Below are 12996 nucleotides of genomic sequence, written 5' to 3'. Positions count from 1 at the left end.
ATTAGTACATTGTTAAATAACCGAAAATCGTTCATTTGTTTTATAATAAACATTTTTTACACTAATATTGTTATTCTATTTACTCAATTTCTAGTATAATGAAATTCTGATAGAAATTTTCAAAATTGAAAAAAATTTATTATCTTAAAATAAATAATAGATCATAATAAAGAATAATTTTAATATGCAATAAAAAGAATTTAATATAAGAAGAGATGATAAGAATTTTTGATAAAATACAAAGTAACTTACAATCCATAATTATATACAATTGAATTGGTAAAATATAAATTTTATTATACATATAGTTACATAGAAGTATGTTATTTAATATGTCAATAGTAGCAGTGATAATAAACTTGATATACATTAAATTTGATAGCTAATAAATAATTTACACATATAAGTGATTGGTTTCGTCGGTAAATAATTCAAAATTCATACCCATAAATCACATTTTTTATGAATATTTAATTGCCTTTAATTTAAAACTTTAATAATGTAAAATTATCAAAATTTTGATACCGTATATCAAAATCTGATAAAAATTATAAAAAGTTTATTTTACAATAATATTTTAATATAAAGTTTTTAAATGTAATATCTAATATTTTCTTTATTTTTATTAATCGAGAAATATGATTGAATTTATATTTGATATCTAAATAACGTATATCACAAAATATTTTTAATAATTTTTTTGCTTATATAATTAGAAATACTTATAGAAATCATATAAAAGTTTCTACAATTGCAAATTAAACTGTTTTTAATAAAATTTGCAAAAATAATACTCCCGCTAATATTTCTTATTATATGAATTAATATGAATTATTAAACAAAAATTTTATTATTAAATAAGGATATTTAAATATTGTATCTTATAAAAAAGCATAATTATATATTAATTTCAAAAGACATTACAAAAAACTCAAACACATTAAGTACATATAGAATTTGTTTTCTATTCTATGTACGTTTGATTAATAAATTTATTTATGTGTTATTGTACATGTTACTTAAAAAATAAATTTATAATGATACTTATATTTTTCAATATAATGTGCATATGTAAAGATAATATACTGAATAATTACAATATTAAATAAAGAGATAGAAATGTGCTCGTTTTCTTATTTCTAGTATTTATTTTTCAATATTCAATCAATTTTTTATTTATTTTCAAAATTGAAAATTTATGAAAATTGTAAGTGTTTATTAAATTACACACAGTGACGTAACTGATTTAATCAGTTTAGCATGCGAATTTTATACTATTTTGACTAATTATTTAAATAAAAACTAAACGCCAAGCAATTTATTAAATATAATAACCCATATTTAATATCTTTACATGGCTTACAATATTTTTCTTAACACGCAATTCAAATTCTTTTAATATTGAATTTATAATCTCGAACTCAAATATATTTATTAAAAGATACAAGTAATGTAAAAAAAGAATACCTTAAGAATAAAAGACGAAAAAAAATATAAAATGTGTAAAGATATTAAATTAACTTTGTACCATGAATGATGTATTATGAATTTTATAAAATTACTATCGAACGGTGCGTATCATTTACAGATATACTCAAAATTATATTAGAGTCTTTAATAAAAAATTAATTATTTTATATAATAATGACTTGCATACATATTATTTATATGTTTTATAAAATTAATGAAATAATAATTTATTAATTATCAATAAAAAAAGAAATATTTAAATTATTTTATTAATTATTTATTTAAATACTTTTTTACTATATATTTAACTGAAAAAATGAAGAATACAAAAATTTTTAAATTATAAATAATTGATTATATGATAAAACGGACGATAAATTGATAAGTATAAAATTCAAGTCATATATATATTTAAACTTACATTATTATCATAAAATAAGTTACTAACATGATGATAGAAGTTTCACTTTAATTTTTATAATAAATTATTTTGAAATATGAATCGTTCATTAAATAAATTATGAATCACAAATATAATTAAAACTTAAGAAACGCATTGTGGCTGTCAATAATATCTTTAGTCTGTGTAATAATGAATTTTTCCAATCAATTTATAAACATTAAAGAAAAATGAAAATTTGTATTAATACTGATTATCGCTTAAAAATTTGTAATAAATAAATTCATTAATGAGATAAATAAAATAATAAAGATTGACTATAATAATAGATATATATTTTATTAGAAGTTTAAAAAAGAATTGTAATGAATTTATATTTCTCAAGCTATATATTTATGCTATTCTAAAATATACTGGATTAATTTTTTTATTGTAAATGTGCTTAATCTTGTATGAATATTGAAAGTTTATTTGAACTCATACATATTTGTTTGTATAGACATACTTAGAGAATATACAAAATTTTTATTACTCTTCGAATTATAATCAAGATTTCAATAAATATAAAGTAAAGCAACTTAGGTAAAAAAAATTTATTTGTACAAAAAAGCTATGTATTAGCTAAAATATATGTACAAGCTAAAATATTTTCTCTGTGGTAGAGAAGAAAAGAAAAATAATTAAAGACATGATTGATTCATGATTAAAATTCTATAGTAGAAAATAATTTAATCGTACATTTATTAAATTTAATTTCTAGTTTAATATAATTCGATTAACTAAACAATATTTTTATATAGTTGAATAATATTCATGATAAATTATCTTCAATCAAATAATAACTGTGTAGTAATAAACGATATTTAGATAATAGATTATTTTATTCTTGTAATTCATACGCTCGCTTTTTATATTAATAAAAATCAAATATTTAATATAAATTAAAAATTTTCGAATAAGATGAGCTTTAAATATGAATATACATATATGTATGCATAAATATCTAAATTTACATAAAATTCGACGCAATAATTATCGAGAATATAATAAACCATAAGAAAAAAGATTACATATTCTACCTTTTATTTTGTTTTAATAGTCATGATATATTGCATTATTAACACACTGTAAATGCTCAATTATTTATTTTCAATTATTATTAAAGCAGTCAGCAAATGTATTTATAGTTGCTTACTATTAATCATTCATTTTTATGATGTAGATACAAATTTAGGATTAAATTATAATTTATAAATGCAATTCATATGTTGGTAGAACATTTTTCTAATTTTGAAATAATTATTATTTATAAATATTACTTATCAAAAAACTTATCAAAGAAGATTATATAAAAACTTTATGAATTGGTATAAGTAATTTTTCCCAAACTTTCATAATTGCAATTAATAAATTTTATTAGTTTTTTAATTATATAAATATCTATTTAATCTCCATTTATCTGAATGTCAAGTAAATGGTATCAGCGCAGAGAAAATAGCGAAATAATTTTCTATTTTAATAATTGAAATGCTTTAGCTTAAAGATTAAAAAATATAGAAGTCGAGTAAACTTGACTTCCAGCAGATGTACTATGCTATCACAAATACGTAAGATGTAAATGATACACAAAATGTAACATACTATATTCTTATTTGGTATAATGGTAGAACATGGATTGTGATAAACATATATTATATATTATAAGTAAAGAAATGAATCATTAAGGGCAAAAGAAAAAGTTACAAAATATTATATTTATTTTAATATATAAATTTAATTTCACTTACAAATAAATCAAAGTTTGCCTGTACTTCTTTGTGTTTAAGAAGAACGATTTTTCTCCATTAAATACAGATGATAATAAATTATTCGTTATTTATTTTTTCAGTATATTAAATATTTGTATAAAACTAGTAAATCCTCTTATTTATTATTATTTATTTATGTACGCGCCAGTCACGTTCTTTGTGATATTTAGCAGCACAGTTGTAAAAGTGAATTATTTATGGAATATGTCTTTATGGCAAAATAATATTTTATTTAAAAAAGCTAGATAGAAAAAAACTTAAAATTTCAATTTAATTATCTTATTATTTTGACATTAATTTACATAAAAGAATACGAATTAAAAAATATAATTGACTTGTATGTAATACTTAGAGCTGGTGTACGATAATACGTATTACATATTTATATAACTTTTCACAGATTTTATATTTTTTACATTAAAATTTGATAAATATAAAACAATGAAGTGTAGTTTATTAATAAAAAAAATTAAAATATACGATATATACTATGTAATTTTAAGAAAAATCATATTTATATGTAATAAAAATTTACTGTAATAATGCATGCACTACTATTATATTTATATAGATATTCTACTTTTATATTTTAACGAATTTTTAATCTTTTTTAAAATAATAACCTCTTTGATGAAATGTGATAAACAGGTTGAAAAATAAATTATACAAATTATATAGAATTGTTAAAATAAAAATTCAAAATATACAATATTTTATAATACGTAATTCATGTATATAATATTTCAATGTTTAAAGTGAGTCCATAAATTTTTCATAAATTTTAAGACCATAGATATTTATATTAGCATATTGTTTGTCAATATATGATATCATTATGAATTGATTCAGATATGCAATTATGCCTCTTAGCAATATCAGTAGAAGGAAAAAGGGGATTAATATTGTTTAAAATGATAGATAAACTCTTTTCACATATAAAAATATGGAATTTTGATTTTAGATAATAATATCAGTTGCAGCAAAATTATTCATGTATAGCACCATTGTTTGTCAATTGTTATTTCCTGGAATCTAACATAGGTCATGGAAATATAATTTTTTTAAGCTTCTACAGGCACAAGTGACTTTTTTAAAATGATAAGATTACACTTAACCTTCAGAAGAATTCAATTACAAAAAATTAAAAGAGTTAAAATAATTTCTATTTACTAGTAAACTATCAAATATTTAGGAAGAATAAAGTTTTAGAAAAGGAAATATTTATTTATCATAAGGATAATGATATAATAGAAATGTTTATAGTTATTTATTATTGAAATGACAATAATTTTTCTTTTGTAAAATCATTTTTTAATTATAACAATTAAACAATCTAATATATATACTTCAACCTTATGAATTACTACATTGTTAACTGAGAATATATTATTATTAACTCCTTCTCTCCACATTATATTTCATTATATATATCGTTTATATCTAAAATGAAAAATTAATTTATTAACTTTTCGTTACTTGAAACATTGTTTGATTTTTATTTAAAGTAATATATTATTTCGTAAGTTCAAATCAATAAAGATATCTCTTTCTAGTTAGTGAAGCATTTGATGAACGTATAAATAAAATTCTTGAAAGAACATATAGATAAACTTTATACATATTTGTCAGTGTGTATATATATATGCACATTTGTATTTATGGTTATATATATACTCATAGACTTTAATTCACAAGACAAGTTAAAATTTCAAATTCAATTACATCTATAATATTGTTTTTTACTCCATTTATATTTAATCGTATGTAACTGCATAATTTAGGTTGTTGCCCTCATAGGTATATATAATCTTAGATATATCTTAGGTATATTATAATTTTATTTTTTTATAAATGCAATATAATTCTTGAATTCTTAAAATACATCGATAGCATATTTTATGTCATTGATAACTTACCTAATTACAATTCAAATTTAATAAATTTTTAAAAACATCTATTAATGACTTTTGTACCTATTTTCCAAAAGAATATCGTATCAATTTTACAATATCTTAATATAGCAGACGTTTGCAATAAATTTATATTATAAAAATCAATTCATGTTATAGATTAAAAAATAATAGGTAATGGCGGATTTTATATGAATATATGATGAATAAATTTAATTCCATGTAATACCAATTTAATACTAATGTAATATGATAAAGTAAAATCTTATTCTAAATAAATTAATATAGAATCAAAATGAATAAAAATTACATTTTTACTTGAATCAAAATAGTCTTTTAAAATTTGTATAATATAAATTAAAATATATTTTTGTGCTTATGTTGCTTAAATATTTAAATATTCAAAAAAAATCTTTTTCTTTTATTAATATTCATTATATAAGTATTTTTTTAATAATGTTCTTTGAATAAGAAACTATTTTTTTTATAATGGTAAATATTTACATTTACTTATATTTCTCTTTTACTTTTTGTTTTCATTCCTGACCGGTTGTTTAATTGGCAATATTTTCACGTTCTATTATTGATTATATTTTAAACTTCTATTTTTACATTTATTAGATTTTAATATTTTTTATTACTATTTATCTAATTTTATCATTTTTATATAAGTGTAAATCATTAATACATAGCTTTTTAAAGTAATACGTTATTTTTAATTTTCAAATCGTCAATATAAATACTTTAAAATATTATATGTCTGTATTCATTTGTAACAATTGTTAGACAATTACATGGCTATTATGAATCATATATTTATCGTAAAATAAATTTTATTAATAATAGAAAAACCGCATTTCTTATTGTAATATATTCAACAATATGTAACATACCGATTACTACAGCTTAGTTCTATTTACAACTTCAAAGTTTTTTTATTGACAGTAATATAATTCTTATTTATTCTATATTCTATTTAGATTTTATTAATTCTTTTAGTTATTAGTTATTACTTCAGTTCAGTTATTTTAGTTTATTAGTTCTTCTATATGAAAATTAGTAACCAAATTATTATTTATTTTAAATATTTTAAGTGTAATAAAAATCTAGATGGTATGTATAAATAATGATAATGAAACTTCTATATTTTATATTAATGCTTAATCTATAAAATTTAAGACAGCAAAATAATATTTTAATATTAAAATTTTTTTTTTGTTATGATTAATATACATGCTCGAAAATGTTGAGATTTTTTAAAATAAAGAATAAAGTAATAACTTTTTTTAATTTTATATTTTCTTTATCAATTTCTTATTTCCATTAAATATTTTAAATTTATAATACATTAATTTATTTTTAATAATTTTTACTGCATGTAACTTGTAGAATACATATTCATACTAAATATTAATAAAGGATCGAGTTTGTAATATTAAAATCTAGTTTATTTATCTATACGGTTAAACTTCTTACAATTTTCATATTCAATTTTATCACTTTACCAACTATTTCAAAATTAAAAAATTAAGTACACTTTAGAATTTATTGAAATGTATAATTTTATGCATTACTAAATTTCAAATTCTTATTTTATCGAAAAATGTATTACATATTGTAATTGTTATTTGAGGTAATTCAAACCTCAAATTATTTAAAAAATTTTATTTATTGATTTATTTGGTATATATATATAATTTAAACAATGTTTCCATTTAGTTTGTTAGTATTACTTAAACGATCTTATTCTAAATTTTAAGATCTAAAGTGTTATCAATATCGATACAATAAATCGAATTTTTTTAAAACACTTTTTTATATAAAGTTTATTCAAGTATTAGATATTATTATTTGCTTAAACTTATCTCAATTAACTATATTGAATATCATTGGAAATGATATATATATATATATATATATATATATATGAAATAACTATATATATAAATATATAAATATATTATATATATATATATATATATATATATATATATATAACTCATTGTAATAATGGTTTTATTAATGATTGTAAATACCATATTTCTTAAATAAAAAAATAATATCGTCAATCTATAAAGAATTTCATTACTAATGAAACTAAATGTGTTTTGCAAAAAAATAATCTGCCATTAATTCTATTTCTTTATCTTATCTGCAGAATAACCATAGTTGTAAGGATTTTAATCATCATTCATAATATTTAAAAATATTTCTAAATCAGTTATAAAATTAACATATTTAAGAATATAATAATTGTGTATAATTCAAAGAATACAATTGAATTTTTTATTATATTAACCTATTTCAGCATTTCTATTTTGAACAATAAGAACTTAATTTTTATTAAAACTGTATTTTATTACAGCTGTCTCATATCAATAATAATTAAATTTACTTTATAATATAATTTTCTTATAGCATGTGAATAATATTTTGTCACTGTTAAATATTATAATTCTATAATTATTTAACTATTAATTATTATTATTATATAATTATTTTATCGATTATATATATATATATATATATATTATATTATATGTATTATATAAAATGAATATTTTTTATAAATATATACGCGCACGTGTGTGTATGTGTGTTTGCATATAATTTTTCTAAAATAATATATATTTTATAGTTCTGTTAGAAATTTGTGAGATTAGAAATCTATTTGATATATAACACATACGTTACCAACAAAATATAAATTAATTATAAATTATTATTTTCCTTAATCAATTAAAAATCAATAGCTGAAAATCGACTGAGTTTCTTTGATCTTATATGTAACATAACAATATTTATCTAAAATAAATCGAAAATATGTAATTAAATAAATGAATATAAAATATCTTATTCATTTACATTAAATATTTGTTCTACTGCACAATTCTAAAATCATATACATAATTGGTAATTTTATACACGTATAACACGTATAAATAATCTAATTGAAAAGATTTTTTTTGTAAATACAAAAGAAAACATATTTTTATTACATTAATATAATTAATTTATTGCAGATATAGAAATTCTTCAAAGATAAATTTTACAATTAAATATTTATTATTTTGTTAATAAGAGTAAATGCATATAAATTATATATGCGAAAAAATAAAGGCGTTCATTTTGAATTTATAAAGTAATTTTTTTTTAATTATATTAAAGAACAATTATATTCGGAGAAATATTACATAAAGAATCGTTATTGACTTCATAAATGTACATAAACATATATATTATTTTATATTATGATTAGTACCTGACTAAACAAGATCACTTATTTATTTTAATACTATTTTTTTTCTAATTAAATCATTTTAATTCGCATATTGTTTTCCTTTATATTTATAGTAAATATTATTCATCATAGAGATAATAGAATTCATTAAACAATTTTTCTAAATATAACTGTATAATTTTTCATTTATACAATGGACAGTGAAGTAATTGAAAAAAAAATTTGAATAATTTTTTTTTTACAAAGTATTTGGAAATGATAATACTTAATAATAAAGTGTTTAAGAAATTTATTTCAAATATATATATATAAGTATATATAAGTAATAAAATAAAAGCACTTATTGAAGAAATTTAAGAATGGTATTAAAAATAATCAACATTAATTCACAATTGATTCATGTGAAAATAAAAGTTGTACATTAAAAATAAACTAAGTTTGATATTAGTTCCATGTACTTGGATTCCAATCAAACAATGTAATAACAAATATATTTCAATAATACTCAATTTTTTCTCTAAATAAGTTCATTTCTATTCTTTAATTTTTTAATATTTTGAATATTATTTAATTTTTACTACTTTTTTTTTAATGTTTTGACAATAAAAATAAAAAATGATATTTTTTTGTTTTGTTTTATGATATGTATAAAGAGTAAAAATCAAAATTTGTTTATATAACCTTAATCAATATACTCTACGTGTATCGACAGATATACATACACTTTAAAAATTTATTAGATATATATATAGAAAATACAAAATCATTTATAACTTAGTTGAGTATCGCTATTTAATTATGGACTTATTTTAAAGATATACTCACAAAACATTTTTATATCAATCCAGGTTGTATTAAAAGTTGGTTTCAACTACAAATATGCTTGATTAAGTATGTGCTATTAGTCTTGATCTTTAAAAATAGAATTCCATACCTACATATATATATTTCTATTATAAATTTAAGAGGGCTTCCCGTGTAGGGTTAACAACTTTTTATTAAATGTTATCATGTATCTACTCACTAGTTTTTAAAAGGAATACTTATAACAACGGCGGAGAAGGAGCGAGAGCGAGAGAGAGAGAGAGAGAGAGAGAGAGAGAGAGACAAAGGAGAGGAGAGGGGGGGGGAGAAAGAAAGAAAGCGGGAGAGAGAGAGTGTGAGGGGGGGGGGGAGAGAAAACAGACTCATTCACTTCGCTATTCTAAGGCATGCGAAGTCGCTACTCGTGAGTCGTGCAGCGTTCAACTTAAGTAATTCAGTTTGCCGCTATTGCTCGTCGCGCATAGACATGAGCTTATAAGATTGAGGTTCGTTGATTTAGTGCTGAATAACTTTACGATTTCCAACATTATGATACGCCGTTTCCACGTATCGTTGCCTTGAATTTATCGTCTGCTTAACCCACACAAGGGGAGTAAGTTCTGGTGCAACAATGTAAGTACCGATAAAAGTATTTTTGATTGAAATTAAAAAAAAATTCAAATTATTGTACTAGATATATATTTATATGTTATTTTTGTTATTTCTTATTATTGATAACAATAAAAGTAATATTCTGACATTTTCAAATATTCTATATAATTTTTTTTTAATTCATTTCATATCTATAATTATAATATAATAAATTTCAGAAGTAATTGTATAAGCTTTTCATACTCCATATACAGTAAATAACATAAAAAGAATAATCGTGAAGTTAATTTAATATTATTTTAATAACATTAATGGATCTCTATATTTAGTTTTGTTTACAATAAAATTTTTTATAATATAATACATAAACGTGTTATAAAAATTGCAGGAAAATATTTAGCAACACAGTTACATTAATGATAAATTAGTATATATTAGTATAAATTATTATACCAATAATAAATATTAGATAAATTAGTATATCATTTGGTTTAAGAATGGTTCCATTGACATTGTTTAATTGTCATTTATGTAATTTATATTTTAACGTAACTTCGACATTCGATAAATTTTTTTTTTAATAATTCAAATAAATTTCTCATTTTATGACACTTTTATTTTAATAAATTTACATTTCTTTACAAATAATGTACAATTAAATTTACAAAAAATTATTTGATAAATTATTTTATTATTAATAGTATTTATCATATAATTGAAAACTAATCATTCGAATTAAAAATTTTAATATTAATATATTTCATAATGTGTAGAATATTTTTATATACATTTTATTGTTTTAATTTATAAATAATATGCTCTAATACGAAGACGATTTTAAAAACAATATGTACTGTGCGACAAAATTAAATAATATTTTTAAAAATAAATTTCTTAAAGTTAATTAAAAATTATTTGAAAAATTTTTAAATTAGATAAATCTATTTAAAATACGAATGTATTATGTGCATAAACAATTTTTCGAATATTTATTTTAAAAATTATGTTTTATATGGTCATAAGCTTAAATCAACTAGTACTAATTAAAAATGTATGTTTTAGCATAATTATTTAATATTTAAATATTTAAAATTATCATCATTTAACTTTTTCGTATTTGCTTTTATTTAAATTATTTTAACTATAAATTATATTTTAATTAAAAGATATTTAACTTCTTCTAAGATAAAGTTACAAGATATGAAATATTTTTAAATAAGTACTTTGTTAATACTAAATACGAAGTTTTTACCAATAAAAGTAAATAACAAATCATTTTAAATTATATTTATAAAATTAGCTACACAAAGTATCATTAAATGACAATATAATACAACAATTCAAGCAAAATCAAAATAAAATTTTTGTGTAGTTTTTGTATATAAATTGTATTTCAACACTTTAATATAAACATTTATATTTATAATTTGTATATAATTGTATACTTAATTATGTAGAAAAAATTAAAATAAATGAATGAATGTGAATCTAACTATTTAAAGCTGAAAAAAAATAAAAATATAAATATTACACATATTCCATCTAACAAAGCGTTATGTTATTATTTAAGGAATTTCGAAAACATCACGCACACACGCACACACGCACTCACGCCTGCACTCATGCATGCACTCACGTATGCACTCACGCACATGTTCATACACGTACACACCGACATTTATGTTATTTAAAATTGAATTATACGTGAGTAATTAAGTTCATTGAATGTACGCATCAGTTCGCGTGAGCATGTGTGCTAACGTTCCATAATTATATTTATCTAAAATTTTTAATCGTTTAAAAAATAGCTGAGTAATCTAGATCTTTATTAAATATAGTTTACTTATCGAGAAATTATCGAGAAATAAATAAAAAACCCTTTGATATTTCAAACAAAATTTACTGGTAGGATAAATTATACAAAACTTGTGTTAATATAAATTGAAGATAGACGATTATTAGTACTTTTTACCTATAAGGCTATTCATTTTGAATTATTAAAGACAAAGTGTTATTAATAAATAACGTAATTATGATATTACTTATAGTATATAAGCAAGCAGTCGTTAATGGAAAAAATAAGAACGCGCATTAAAATAATTTAATGAATATATTATTTTTATGATAATACATTCATTATATTTGCAATGAAAATAAAAAGTTACAAATCAACTTATTTATTTTTATCCAGAGACTGTTAAAGACTATTAAATTACAATATAAAACTGTTTTAAATATACACTTATCAAATATAAAAAATCACAATCAATAATTATTAATATGTAAAAGAGGCAATAATGAAAATTGATAAAAAATCATATGAATTTATAATATTGGAACATATTACTTATTTATTTAATACTGAAATTAAATATTTAAACATTTATTTTTAATAAAAATCTTCACCTTCGATACAAACCAGTGAAAAAAGGTTGATAGAAGAATATATTTAAATAAGAATTACAAATTAATCACTTTTTTGTATTTCAAATTCAGATTTAGTAAAAAATTGTCGTAATTAATATTACAGTATACAGTAGTTCATTTCTTTTGTTAGAGTATTCAAAGTTCTATGAAATTTTAATGTGAAGGAAACTTCATGTATTGTTGGTATAATATGTATACAATATTTTTGGGAGTAATAAAAATATATAACATACTATTTTTCATTACATGCTTATATATTATTAAAATGCAGCATTTATTGTTAAGTTATAATTTTAGAACTTCTATTTAGACATAATACATCTA

This window comes from Ceratosolen solmsi, unplaced genomic scaffold (genome assembly GCF_000503995.2).
Source record: "Ceratosolen solmsi marchali unplaced genomic scaffold, CerSol_1.0 scaffold15, whole genome shotgun sequence".
Classification (NCBI taxonomy): domain Eukaryota; kingdom Metazoa; phylum Arthropoda; class Insecta; order Hymenoptera; family Agaonidae; genus Ceratosolen; species Ceratosolen solmsi.
This window is presented reverse-complemented; position numbering follows the sequence as displayed.